Source organism: Anabrus simplex, chromosome 1 (genome assembly GCF_040414725.1).
Source record: "Anabrus simplex isolate iqAnaSimp1 chromosome 1, ASM4041472v1, whole genome shotgun sequence".
NCBI lineage: Eukaryota > Metazoa > Arthropoda > Insecta > Orthoptera > Tettigoniidae > Anabrus > Anabrus simplex.
In genome coordinates this window covers 20,248,684-20,264,278 of record NC_090265.1, presented here as the reverse complement: position 1 = coordinate 20,264,278, position 15,595 = coordinate 20,248,684, and positions in this window count along the sequence as shown.

The following is a 15,595-nucleotide window of genomic DNA, read 5'->3' as shown; positions in this document are numbered from 1 at the left end:
GTGTCCATGTAGCAGTAGAAATTCATTACATGCCGTTTAATTTTGACGGCAAGATTAACCGCCGCTGAAGATATCCAGTCGAGTTCGGCCGGACCCTTCAAGTACCCTGAGATACCGCTCTCAAGCACTATGAGAGGGGTAGCCGCAGATGAGAGTTGAAGTTTAAGTTCCAAGATGAGTTGGCGGAAGGGGCGCCGCTCATCAGCCAGTGCCGGGAGAAGGACTCCGGCGAGCCGTACTCAAATAGACATCACGGGAGTGGAGAGGGCGCGTACCCCCACCTCAGTGGTGGTACGGCGCTGAGCAGCTGCGGGGCACTGAATCCTTAAAATCTCGGCGGCAGATTTGTTGTTGACATCTAGTGCTTTAGGGTACTATCTTGGAGGAAAGGCTGAAGGGCCAGCGGCGTAGAATTCTTTTTTTACAGCCACTGGTATGGTTTAGCAGAAGACGGGAGCTTGGTAATGGCCGGAAGGAATAGACAGCAGAGTGACCCTAGGAGAAGGTTTTACATATTTATACAGAGCATATGAGAAAACAAAGGGAAGAAGGCCTAACATTAATAGAAGATATAACCTTTACACCATTGCAAGCCACAGATGGCAAGTTAACAATTACATTACACCGGTTTCACCTGAGACAAGTCAACCCTAAAAATCCTCTCGGTGGCTGGATTGCTCACTAATAATGTGACCGGTGTTAGGAAATCCAAAACGGCGCACGGCCCATGAAATCTGGGGGCAAGCTTGCCCGCGGGAAAAAGTTTTTGACCATAACTTGGACTCCTACCTTTAAATTGGTTGGCCTTCGTCCACGATCATATCTTTCCCTAACCTTTTCATGAGAAATTTTAAGGTTGGCTTTAGCCTTCTTCCAAAGATCTCTAATATTATCTGGATCTATTGTCTCAGGTAGAATATCACTAAGAAACCAAAGGTTAGAGAGCGGCGTGTTGGGTACAAACTTACACATCAAGGAAGCTGGAGTAAACTTATGAAATTCATGAACCGCCTAATTCAAAGCGAACGCTAACCAATGCAAGGACGTGTCCCACCTGGAAAGATCATCGTGATGATAGGCAATAAGAGCCGACCTCAGATTACGATTGACCCGTTCAGCCAAAGATGGTTGAGGATAGTACGCCGATGTAGTCACATGAGAGATGGACAGATCGAAACAGAATTTTCGAAAGAGATGGGAGGTGAAAGCTTTAGCGTTGTCAGAAACAATATATTGACACGGACCAAAAGAAGCGAATATGGAATTTAAACACGAAATGGTGGACTGAGCGGTAGCCAGCTTCGTCGGAAATAACCAGGAATATCTTGTGAAACCATCTACACACACAAGAATGAATTTATTGGGATTCCCCTTTGATTGGGGGAAGGGCCCTACGTAGTCGATGTAAAGACGTTCCATGGGGCGCCTGCGACGCTTGGTGAGAAGACAATAAACGTAGCTTAGTGGACATGGTAGGTTTACTCAGCTAAGGAGTTTTACAAACTTTTACCAATTCACGAATTTCACCGTCCATATCTTTCCAAATGAACATTTCTCGGATCTTTTCTCGAGTTTTTAAGATGCCTAAATGCCCCCTAATGGGGTCTCATGGTAGTATTTGAAGATCATAGGTACAAGGACAGCTGGAACCACAACTTTCATCTCCTTATCATGCCCGGACAGGCAACATAAAGCACTATTCCTTAATACATAAGGGACGACATGTTCCCCAGAAGAAAGGGTTTACATAATAGGAGCCAGCGTCGAATCTTAACGTTGATATTTTTCAATATCTCTAAATAACATGGGAGCATCCGATACAATGGCATTTACCCATGGATGTAAGGACTCGGGAAGTGATGAACTGTCTTCCTGTTCAAGGGGCTCTACGTCATTGGAAAACATACGGCTTAGTCCGTCAGCAACAACATTTTCCTTTCCTCTTATATGCCTAACATCAAATTGGAAGGCCGTAATTCTCATAGCCCAGCGGGCTATGCGACCAGTGCGACGCGGCCTATCTAAGACCCAACTTAAGGCTTGGTTATCTGTCTCTAAGTCGAACTTGACATGTTCCAGATAGAAGCGGAACTTTTCTAGAGCAAATAAGACTGCCAAACCTTCAAGTTCATAAATTGAATACTTGGCTTCTTGAGCAGATAAAGTTCCAGACGCATAGACGATTGGTCGCCTCCCTAGATCAGTCTCTTGAAGAAAGACTGCAGCCACCGCCGACGACGACGCGTCGGTTTGGACGATAAATTTCTTCGAGAAATCAGGCATGGCAAGAACAGGGGCATTACACAGCGCTAATTTGAGATCTTCGAAAGCGGCTTGTTGAGAAGGACCCCACACAATTTAGACGCCTTTCCTACGAAGTAAGTTCAAGGGCGCCGCTCTATTAGCGAAGTTAGGAATAAATTTCCTGAAGAAATTCACCATACCAATGAATCTGGCAATTCCTTTGGTGTCCTTAGGAGGTTTGAAACCACGGATGGCCTGTGTTCTAGAATGATCTACAGGGACACCATCGGGCGACACAATATGCCCTAGAAATGACATGGAAAGCTTAGCGAAGGCAACCTATGACAACTTAACCGTTAACCCTGCCTTACGGAGACGATTAAGGACTTCTTTCAGATGATCAAGATGTTTTTCAAAGGTCTCAGAAAATACGACGACATCATCAAGATAATGGTATAAGTAATTGAATTTGATGTCTGAGAAGACTCTGTCTAGCAATCTTGTAAGCACAGCTGCTCCCGTGGGGAGCACAAAAGGCATGCGGTTGTATTCGTACAAGTTCCAATCAGTGGTAAACGCTGTAAGATGTTTAGATTCTTCCGCCAGGGGGATCTGGTTATACGCCTGATTCAGGTCTAAGATGGTGAAAAACTTTGCCTTTCGAAACCATGAAAAGCAAGAGTGAAGGTCGGAAAGGGGCACAGATTGTAACACCACCTTCCGATTGACAGCCCCATAATCAATCACAGGCCTGAAGCCACGTTGGGGTTTCGGAACTAGGAAAATAGGCGATGAATACGCCGACTTAGAGGGCCGAATTATACCATCTTTCAACATCTGATCTATGATCTCCTTCAGAGCCTTCATTTTAGGTGGAGATAACCTATAAGGTGGAAATCGAACTGGAATTGAATCCGTGACTTCAATCTTGTGTTCAATAAGGTCAGTAACAACAAGAGTATCGGAGAAAACTTCTGGAAACGACTGACACAACTTACGAATACTATCGGCCTGCTCCTCAGGTAGATGTCTAAGGTCTAACAACATCTCATCCAGGGTAGGCGAAACAGATGAACATGATACAGAACTACATTTACGTAAGGGGATTTTGATATTACTAGAAAATTTGAAAGTGCACGACTTGCTCTGAAAGTCGGGCACTAGGCCGGTGTGCGACATGAAATCTGCTCCTAATATAATGGGGCAAGACAAATGCTTCGCCACAAACAGTTTAACTTTCCAAGTAAATTTAGCAATTCTAATTTTAGCATACAGAAAAGCAAAAATTTATAATGGAGAAGTGTTAGCCGAAATGCAATGAACCGAAGACGAACAAAAATTAGGAAATTTAAAAACAGATTTTAATTTGGAATACCATTCCGCTGAAATAATGGAACACACACTCCCAGAGTCTAATAGAGCAGTAACAGGTTCATCATTCAATTCAATTTTGAGAAATGGTACAGGTGCGGGGGAATCCGCCGCAATCCTAAGACATTCTTTATGGCATTCAAATGCGGGGTTAGAAGAACTTCTACCTTTTACCGAGCAGTCGCTGATTTTACTCGGGGCTGAGCGTTATGAAGACGAAGTAGCGGACTCAGCCGATGCTACTAGTCACTTGTTATTATTGGTGTTGGTGGAAGGAGCAACAGAAGTTGAGCAGGAGGGGTGCTATTAGCATTAGGGCAATTCTTGAAGATGTGGGTAAACGAGCCACATTTAAAACAGCCTTGGGACGACCCTGCTCCGTTCTTTGTCCCATTGGATTTGATCAGGGGGCATTTATTTCTGAGATGATCTGGCGACCCACAAGCATAACATTTGCGGGTTGTGGCGGTTCGGCGAGGTGGAGGCCGAAAGTTAAAGACGGAGGGGGCTCCCTCGCGACACGTAGTGTGTCAGCACACCTAACTCCTTCGGCTGACACAGCCATAGCCTCTGGCTCGGCAAACTTTTGAGGACGCGACGGGAAACACAAGTATGACCTGTAAGATGGTGAAATTCCTTCCACAATAGCCTGTACAATTTGATATTCAGGGAAATGTAGAGCAAATACCCTCGTATAGAACTTAATATCTTGGATAAAGTCTGCCAAGTTTTCATCCAATCGCTGTACTCTATAATAGTACTTCTGAATTAGTGATGACCTAGCTCGAGCGGGAATAAAATTAGCTAACAGATGGGCGTGGAAGTCTTCAATAGATGATTGTTCAGCAATCGCTCTTACTATCTTGTCTGAGAGAACACCAATGGAATAGGGATAAATAATCTGTAGGATTTGACATGGAGAAAGCGAAAACACTAGAGCATGATCCTGAAACTCAATTAAAAACCTTAAGAATGCGATGACGTAACCGTGGAATCAACGGAAAACTTAGAAATACCCCTGAGCAACATTGCTAATGGATGAGGCAAACTACTGAACCCGGGTGACATAGTAGGTAACGGCCTATGGGGTGTAGAAGCGGTTTCAGAGGGCGCATTATTTAACACAAAGGGTGGAATGGACGTGCGACGACCGGGCTCCGTTTCTAATGGGGCAGATGTCTGTTGAGTTGCCACGGATTTTCTACCTCCTTCACCCGTGGGAGAATGCTCCTCGCTAACTACGCTTACTAGAGCGGGTTGGTCGGTTTTGGGGGTACTGCCCCAGTTAACAATACGCTAACCTTACTGGACAATTTAGAAAGGTTTTCGAGAAGAGCGCTAGCCTCCTTCCCTTGAATATCATTTAACTTAAGAGACAATAGATCAGTAACCCTATTGTAAAAATGGAACAATCTAGCGTGTACACGATTAAGTTGATTTGGGGATGGATCCCCTCCTTCAAAAAACTAACTACAGATGCTAGCTCAGTAATATTGACAGTGATTGTGGAGAGAGCGTCCTCAATCTCTTTCTCTCCCAAAGGTAATCGGCAAATCAAGGGAATCTTTAAGCTTAGTGGTATCGGCCGCAACCGTGCCTCCAGATTGAACATTTCTAATAGTTAATTCATAAATTAATTCCTCCTTGCGCAAATAGCCAGGATGGAGGACATCGCTAGGGCCGGACATGATGACAGACACTTTACAAATTTAGCAAAATCTAAAAATTCCAGCGACTGAGAAAATTGTTACAGTTCAAAACAAAAGCAAAGTTTAGGAGTCAAAAGGGGCTAACTTGAGACCCATTCAACCACGCTCTGCTACCATCTGTTACCGTGTTTTGGCGGATCAGCAGACGTGAAAGAAGGTGCGGGCTGGAATGGGTCTAATTACAAGTCCGAAAGATGAATTTAAAATTTAAATAAAGGTTATATTTTCGTAGACAAAACAAAATTTAACAAATGTTTACATAGGATATGAAAACTTAACAAGTCAATCAGGTACAAGACCAGAAAAGCAAGGATTTAGAGACAAATTAATGATCTGGGCTTCAAGCCCCACCGTTTACAATCTCTGAGCTCTCAGCTCACAACCAAAAAATACCAAAGGGCAGAAAACCCCTAATTCTATGGAGCACTTGCTCCCACCTAGTAATGTGAAGCCTCCTAGAGGCACCTTACAAAATACCAGAAAGAACTGACCCGCTCTCAATCATTCAAGCCTATTAAAGGCAATACCAGACTTTACAATTAACTGCCATCAGGGCAGAACTTACAAATATAAACAGGGGTATCTCGTACCCAATCTACTGGGCCTTCGCAGGAAGGAAAACAGAACGGGTTAAGTTAATGGCCCAAAATACCAGATGAATGGAGGCGAGTTCTTGCACTCCTACATGAAAGCTTATTAAAACCTAAGTGGCGCTAAGCCGATACACAGGGGCTATTCCCATACGACAGAGGTGACTCGAATAAAAAAGTATTAACACATTCGGTAAAAGTAGAAAATAAGTTACGAAAACATAGTCACCTCAATTCAGAAATGAAGGGGAGCTCGAGAGTGTAAAGCATTCTCTATCCCCGATTTACATTTAAAGATACATGAAGTCTACAAAGATGAAGAATTAACATGTTTTAATTTGTAGGTTTCATATTAAAGGTTTCGAACCTGCCCCGTGGGTTAAACTGCTGAACTAGCAAGGGAAAAGAAAGATGTTAAACGGCTATTACCTTGTTGTAGAGCTGCTGACTGATGAAAGAGGCGCTACCCGCTTCCTGCTATTCTTCCATACACTAAGCTAGATGTAGTACGAGTGGCCGGGAGACAAGAAAATCAGCAGTTTTTTGTACCCTCGTGGAAGATTCGAGACTTTTCATGAATAATTAAGACACACCCACAGGCGTTTGTTGGGTAGCTTGCAGTTACACATCGACATTGGTAAAGAAAGACGCCATTGGCTGAAAATTAATTACAGAAATTTACGATTGGCTAATTTCAAAACTGGCGGAAAGAAAGATTAATATTGCCAACCCAAAAAATGAATGGACGAAATTTAGCAAAGAACAAACTTAGGAATACAAGATATCTTCAAGAAAATTTCCTTCACTTCGCATCAGGGTGCATGATCATAGTTTTTGGTAGAGACATCTGTGAGAGAATGTCCACACTTCTTGATAATTAGTAAACAAAACAAACCGAAATTCACACAGTTCAGAAAACTTCAAAATCACAAAATTTACTGTAGTGCCATCTTCTGAGGAAGGTTCAAATTAGGTGTAGGTACAGTTGACAGTTTCTCCAGTAGAGGAGTATTTTTAGGCGCAATATTTAAACGTGCGGCGTAGAGGTTTACCTCCCGGTACAGACATATAGGGCCATGCGATTACAAGGGAGCAAGAACGCGAAAATAGCGGCTGAAAGGTGAACTAGGATGACACCCATTTCCATGAGTGCATTTCAAGTCTTTTCATTATAGCGTAAGCAACGGTAGGAAGACACACAGCTGACTGGCGATCGGCGCGTCACCGACGAATTTCTTTGGTTGCGACAAGCAAAGAATTGAATGAAAGATACTTCAATCTCCATTTTCAAACCAATATTGAAACTTTAAATGATGTCTAGTTAAACACCGGCTGAACATTGTTTATGCAATGGAGGATCATGCTCGATTTAGACGTTGCTTAGGTAGATGTTGTCTAACGCTTAAAACTAATTATCGTTCCTGCAATCGGCCCAATGAGTCTATTTCATAACTTCCAGTGTCTCCAGGACTCGTATCCGTATACAGCCATCGTTTGTGGTGTCTAAACCTAGTATTAGCATTCCAGTCTCCCAACACAATTAGATTTACGTCACGTTTTGCATATTGTATTAAATCTTCTATTTCGTCTTATAATCTTCTGATTTCTTCGTCATCCACTGAACTAGTAGGCATATAGACCTGCACTATTGTGGTGGGCATTGGTTTGGTGTCTATCTTGACAACAATAACCCTTTCAATATCCTTACCTTCTGCCCAAATTTCTTATTCATTACTAAACCAACTCTTCATTTCCCGTGTTTGACTTTGTGTTGATAATTCTGAAATCACCTGACCAAAAATTCTACTCTTCCTGTCAACGTATTTCACATATACCTATTACATCTAACTATTCAGATTCCCTAACCTACCACAACAGTCCACACTCTGACTTAAAGAATTGCACGCTGTCGTGTAGTCCCAAACCGGAGGTCAGAATGGGGCGCTATTTTACCTCCAATGGGCAAGTTGGCTGTGCGGTGGTTTCCAATTTTTACATTAGGGAAATGCTGGGGCTGTACCTCAATTAAGGACATGACAACACGAAAAATCTAAGATATGCACCTGGAAACGTACGGTATGTACTTGCGTATGATGCCACTAGATGGTGTATGTAAACAACAGTGTGGGTCTAAGCATGCGCCTAAGTTCAGTGTGTGAGTGAGAGCGTCACAAAATGGAAGTCTACAATCAGGAGTAACGATCGTATATTAAAATAGCAGTTCTCCGTGGCAGAAATGCACGCCAATGCCATGCAGAGCTGCGGGAAGCATTAGGTGTGCATGTCATGCCCTACAGAAAAGTGGTGAGGTGAGTGGAGACGTTCAAACGGGCTAGAGTATCAACTGCCGAATTGCCTGGGCCAGGCCGTCCAGTGTCCATGGACAAAGATGTACAGATAATGGTGCACTAAACGTCCAGATTTTTTGGACAATGCCATAATTCTACACGATAACGCGACAGCTCACGCAGCAGCCATCGTTCAGGTAGTGTTACTGGGTCACTTTCTTATGGCATTCATCAGTGATCTACAGCATAACTGACAGGTTCTTCAATCTATCAAAACGTATTTATAATAAAATACACGAAAAACACATAACAAGAGATTAAACCTGAAGATACAATGACATGTTTCGTTCTTCAAAAGAACATCAGATTCTATCAAACTGCACTTAAAATAAACATTGATTAATATTGTTAAGAAATGTAAATAATTCTTAATATTTACTGAAATGATATAAAATCAATCAATCAATCAATCAATCAATCAATCAATCAATCAATCAATCAATCAATCAATCAATCAATCAATCAATCAATCAATCAATCACTACTTATCTGCATTTAGGGCAGTCGCCCAGGTGCCATATTCCCTATCTGTGGCTTTACTAGCCTTTTCGTAAATAATTGCAAAGGAAGTGGAAATTTATTGAACATCGCCCTTAGTGAGTTAGTCCAATCACTAACTCCCGTTCCTATAAACGAAAATATGCCTCAAATTTTTCCTCTTAAATTCCAGCTTGACCTTCTAATTGTGATCCTTCCTACTTTTAAGGACACCACTCAAACTTATTTGCCTAAAAATTTTATTCCAAGCCACCTCTCCACTGACAGCTCGGAACATACCAATAATATGTTATAATTCTCGCATTTTGTTCCGTATTGAATTGTACATTAAAGTCAAGGAAATATTAATATTATATTCCACCTATTCAATACTTGAAGCGTAATTTTAATTAAGAATTAAAACTTATGAAGTAAATTATAGGGACATGTTTCGCACTTTTCAAGGGCATCTTCAGCCTTATTCTCAAACCTGAAAGATAATAAATCAGGATCCTGATTGCTCTTAATTGCAGTTTTTTAAGAAAAATTAAAAATTATAAATGTGAACATTGTTTAAAAGTGCAACTTGTTCAAAACTAGCAACTTTAAAGTTGATTTTAACTCCACTTGGGGTAATCAATAACTTCTTTCATTGTTATTATTCTAAAGATAAGCTCTTTAAGGTCCAAGCTTATTTCTTACGACCACAACCAGTACAGGACCCTTTTAAACAAGGTTCAAGTCAACGATGAAATATGTTTCTTATAGAACTACTGATATACAACTTGTTACCACATTTTTAGACAACGAAATTCATAAACGTATATGAATAAGGACTGTTTGTAAGGCTTTATGAAGGCATTATTATAAGAATATTTCAACTAATGCCATCCCTCTCACTTTTGACGTATGTTTCTACAACATCATCCTATCATTTATAATTTGTAAATCTTCTTAAAGAACTAAAATTAACAGCGATCTGGATCCCGATTTATTATCTTTCAGGTTTGAGATTAAGGCGGATGGTAAAATATACTTCATAAGTTTTAGTTCTTAATTAAAATTACTTTTCACGTATTGAATAGGTGGAATTTACTAATATTTCTTTGACTTCAAGATACCACTTAGTCGAGCAGCTCGTCTCCTTTCTCTGAAGTCTTCTCAGCGCAAAATTCGGAAAATTTTCGTAACGCTACTCATTTGTTGTAAATCACCGAGAACAAATCGGGCTGCGTTTCTTTGAATATTTTCTAGTTCCTGAATTAAGTAACCCTGGTTAGGGTCCCATACACTGGAGCCATACTCTAGTTGGAGTGTTACCAGAGACTTATATGCTATCTCCTTTACATCCTTACAACAACCACTAAACACCCTCACAACCATGCGCCGAGATATGTACCCTTTATTTACAATCTCAATCATGTGATTCCTCCAATGAAGATCTTTCCTTATATTAACACCTGGGTACTTACAGTGATAGCCAGAGGGAACTTCCACTCCATCAACGCAGTAATTAAAACTGAGAGGACTTTTCCTATTTGTGAAACTCACAACCTGACCTTTAACCCCGTTTATCCTCATACCATTCCCTACTGTCCATCTAAGGCAAAATTCTAAGATAGTCCAATTATTCAAATTATTCAATTATTAAAATTAAACTTTAGAATTTTGGAGCCTGATTTTAATTTTGTCATATTTTACATGTTTTGCACATAGTTCATCCTAGAATACTTTAACATTTTTTAATGTCATTTGTGTGTTTGTACATTTGTTTTAGTTATTAGATGTGTTTGAACAGATTTGCATTAAGGCTCATGATGGCCAGCCAAGGCCGAAACTAGTTCCTAGATTAGAAGTGTAGGTAATGTGACATTGCATGATATAGTATTGATAAGGTGGACCATTACGAGATAAGTTTAGTTACTATTGTTATCTTGCAGTTGTTCACAATCTCGTAACTTATTTATTAATCTATACAGAATAACATCATCTATAAATAGCCTTAGCTCTGATTCCACTTCTTTACTCATATCATTTATATACGGCATCTAAGAAAACATAAAGGGCCACTAATACTGCCTTGAGAATCCCCTCTTAATTATTACAAGGCAAGATAAAGCTTCGCCTACTCTAATTCTCTAAATTCTGTTTCATATGAATATAGCCACCCATTCAATCACACTTTCGTCCAGTAAAATAGACCTCATTTTTGACAGTAGTCTTCCATGATCCACCCTATCGAATGCTTTTGACAGATCAATCGCGTTACAGTCCATTTGACCTCCTGATTCCAAGATATCTGCTATATGTTGCTGGAATCCTACAAGTTGAGCTTCAGAAGAATAACCTTACTTAAACCTGACCTGCCTTCTATCAAACCATTTCGTAATTTTGCAAACCTGTATAATATAATCAGAAAGAATGCTTTCATAAACTTTACATACAAAGGATGTCAAACTGGCTGGCCTGTAATTTTCACCTTTTGATCAATCACCCTTTCCTTTATACACAGAGCCTACTATAGCAACTTTCCATTCATTTAGTATAACTCCATCATGTAAAGAGTAATCAAATGAGTTCTTCAGATATGTACTATATCCCAACCCATTGTCTTTAGTATATCACCCGAAGCTAGCCCTGCGTCGTAGGGGTACCGTGCCTGCCACTTACCCGGGGGCCGCGGGTTCGATTCCCAGCCATCTCAGGGACTTTACATGCATCTGAAGGCTGGTTCGACGTCCACCAAGCCTACGTGATGGCAATTGAGGAGCTATCTGACGGTGAGATGGCGGCCCCGGTCTTGAAAGCCAAGAATAACGGCCGAAGTGATCCATCGTGTTGACCACATGATTCCTCGTAATTTTCAGGCCTTCGGGCTGAGCAGCGGTCGCTTGGTAGGCCATGGCCCTTCGGAGCTGTTGCGCTATGGGGTTTGGTTTGGTTTGATATCCCCCGAAATCTTATCAATTCCAGCTGCTTTTACAGTTTTCAAACTTTGTACCTTATTGTAAATGTCGTTGTTATAATAGGTACATTTTAATAATTCATTAGTGTTAGTCACCATCTCTGCCTGGACATTATCCTTGTAACCAAAGATCTTTACATACTTCTGACTGAATACTTCTGTCTTTTTAAGATCCTCGCATACACACTCCCCTTGTTCATCGATGATTCCTGGAATGCCCATCTGGATACTTGTTTCTGCTTTAAAGTGCCTACACGTACCCTTCCATTCTTCATTAAAATTTGTATGACTGCAATTACGTTGGCCAAAACAAGTTATATTAACAATTAACAAGCTGCTAATTTTTCATTTGCTCCAGCAACTACATTTGGACTGAAGCCAGTTCTCTGCTCCTGCCGTTGTTCCTATGTAGCTGGGTGACAGAATTATAGACAATAACTCTGTTCGTTCGGGAGAGGAGGGGAAATACTTCATCATCTTTTAATGTATATTTATTAATCAATCACTATTGATCTTCATTTAGGACAGTCGCCCAAGTGGCAGATTCCCTATCTGTTGCTTCTCTAGCATTTTCTTAAATGATTGCAAATAAATTGGAAATGTATTGAACATCTGCCTTGGTAATTTATTCCAATACTGTAACTATCCTTCCTATAAACACATATTTGCTCCAATTCATCCTCTTGAATTCCAGCTTTATCTACATATTATGATCATTCCTACTTTTAAAGACACCACTCAAAGTTATTCGTCTACCAATGTCATTCAACGCCATCTCTCCACTGACCTCTCGGAACATACCACTTAATTCAACAATGATCCAAAAGTTTATTGAGATCCACCTATTCAATACACATTGCGTTATTAAAAATTAAGATTTTCATCCTGTTATACTAATTTAACTGGACATGTTTCGCCCATTGTATGGGCACCAACAGCCGTAATTTCATGCCTAAAACATAATGATCAGAATCCTGATTACTCCAGTCAAGGTGTTACATAGAGAAACATATTCATTATCAAAATGAGGAAACTTGTTGTGAGTACGTAAATGACAATTTACGCAATTAAAACATGTTTAAATATATGTACAAGGAAAATTATTAATGTTGGTGCAATCTTACATGGAACACGTTAAAACATTTCTAAAATAGCCAAACTGTCCTTATCTACTTGAATGATAAGAAAGTATATGTCTAAAAATTATGGCCTTGAGTTACAAGATCAAAATATGAATGGAATTCGGTTAAATGCAACCCAATTTGAAGTCGTAGAATGGTTGCAATGAACCTTAAGTGGCTTAATGATTTGAAGATATCCGGCCCCATGGCTAAATGTTTAGCGAGCTGGCGTTTGGTCACAGGGGTTCCGGTTCGATTCCCGGCAGGGTTGGGAATTTTAACCATAATTGGTTAATTCCCCTGGAGTGGGGCTGGGTGTATGTGTCGTCTTCATCATCATCCTCATCATGACGCGCTGGGCTCCTACGGGCGTCAAATCAAAGGACCTCCACCTGGCAAGCCGAAGTCCTTGGGCAAATCCCGGCACTAAAAGCCAAACGCCATTTCTTCTTCTTTGTTTAGGCCCACGATGGACCACGTGGTTCTTAACTCTGGTGAGCTCAGTATTCCTCCATTCTAGCGTTATGGATGTCTTTTCTTTCTTGAGTCCACTTCAGTCCTACTCCTGAAAGCAGTGAGTTAGCTGTTAGTGACTGGAGAGAGTCAGACGTCTTGATTAACTATCTGAACTTATCTCGGTTGTGAATGTCAATGTGAGCAATGTTTACGTATTGTAGGTCTTTCCGAACTAAATTCGTCCATATTGCATGTTTTGCTTTCTCTCTAGATACAGTGTTGAAAATACTTGAAGTGAGTCTCTGGTTGTCCATCCTGACGTGACCATAGAACATTATTCTTCTCTTTCTCATAGCTGTTGTAATGCTCTCTATTTTACTGTACAGTTCCTTGTTGTGCCTAATTCTGTACCATCTCCTTCTTTAATGGGACCCATAATTCTTCTGAGGATCTTTCGCTCTTTCAGTTCCAGTCTTCTGAGTTGTCCTTTCCGGGTCATGTTTAGGCATTCTGGGGCGTACAGTACAGATGGTCTTACTACGGTGTTGTAGTGCCTAAGTCTAAGGTTCAATGAGAAGAATTTAGACATGTATATGTTCTTCAAAAGATGATAAGCTCTTTCTAATTTAGTGCATCTATTCTTCATTGCAAGGTCCGCATTAACATTTGGGGTTATCCCTTATCCAAGATATTTGAATGAGTTGCCCTTGTGTGTTATTATTCCTCCCAGAGAAATGAAGTTGGGTGCTTCTCTGATGTTGGTCAGAAATTATGTTTTGTTGACAACGATATTCAGCCCTGCTTTATCTGTTATGCGTTCGAGGGAGGATAGCTGCTACGTAGCCTCTTCCATACTTGAAGCTAAGTGTGTGAGATCATCTCCGAAGGCTAAGAAAGTGACTGTTAACTGGTCTTTTTTGTAGCCGATATTTAATCCAGAGTTGTCGGCTAGTGTGTTCGTCCATTCCCGAATGGCCTTCTCCAGCAGACAGTTAGAGAGAATGGGAGCCAAACCATCTCCTTGTCTACCACCTGTTTTGATCTCGAAGCTTTTTTATAATACCCTTCTGAATTTGACTTTGGACATGGTGTTCATTAGAGTAGCCTTCACAAGATTCAAAATCTTCATATCCAGTCCCATTTCAGTCAACGTCTCAAAGAGGGACTGTCTTTCTACTGAGTCGTAGACCTTCTGGAAGTCAAACTAAAATTTCTATATAATGTGAGGTGCTGAGAGTTTTGTAGGTAAAGGTAGTTTTGAGGTTCGGAATCTGCTCTTGACTTCCTTAATCCAGCTTGGTACTCTCCTATGCAGGAGTCTAATTGTGCCTCTACTTTTCAAGTAATGCTTTGAGAAGGTTTTGTAATTCACTGATAGGAGACAGATACCTCTATATTTGTTAGGGTCTAACTTGTCTCCTTTCTTATGCAGCGGGTGGATGATAGCTGAAGTAAAATCCCTTGGTTGTCCAGATGTCAGTTATCATCCTGTGGATACTGTCAATTGACTCCTCATCTGCATGTTTCCTTAATTCTGCAATGATGCCACATTTGCCTACTGCTCTGTTAGATTTCAGCTCAGAGATTTTCTGTTTGATTTCTTATTTGGTAGGAGGAAGGGAGTCAGGGTTATTAACATTCTTGAGTTGAAATTGTATTTTTTCCTCTTGTCCTTCTGCATTGAGTAGGTCATCAAAATATTTTGCAAGGGCTGTAGTACAATCTTCATTGTTCATTTTCAGTTCTTCGTCTGGTCCTCGAAGGTGAAGTGTAGGGGCTGAGTAAGCGTTTGCCTGAGATATTAGAATTTTGTACAAGTTACAGGTGTTGTTCCTTTGAAAGTCTTTCTCTGCTTGATTTATAATGCCGTTGTTATATTGCCTCTTAGCATTTCTGGTTGTTTTGCTCGTGTTCTTTCTGACTGTTATTGCAATTCCATTCCACCCATGCCTGTATTCTCTCCTCTATTGCCTTATCACATGTTTGTGTCAACCATCGGTGCTTACTCCTTCTGGTTGCAAGGATGGTTTCTGTTGCTGCATCTATCAGTGCCTTCTGTAGGTTAGGCCAATCCGTTTTATTCTGATCATTCCTTAGGACCTTAGTAAAGTTGTTGTTCTCTTTCAACTGGGCTGGATTAAATTTTGGGATTCTGGACCTGGTGTAATTGTTACCTCTGCACTTCGTGAGTGGAATGAAATTTGCTTTGACCAAAGATAGATAGTGATCTGAACCAATATTGACATTTCTCGATACCTTGACGTTCATTATTTCCTTCCTATTCCTTCTATTGATGGCAACGTGATATAGCTAG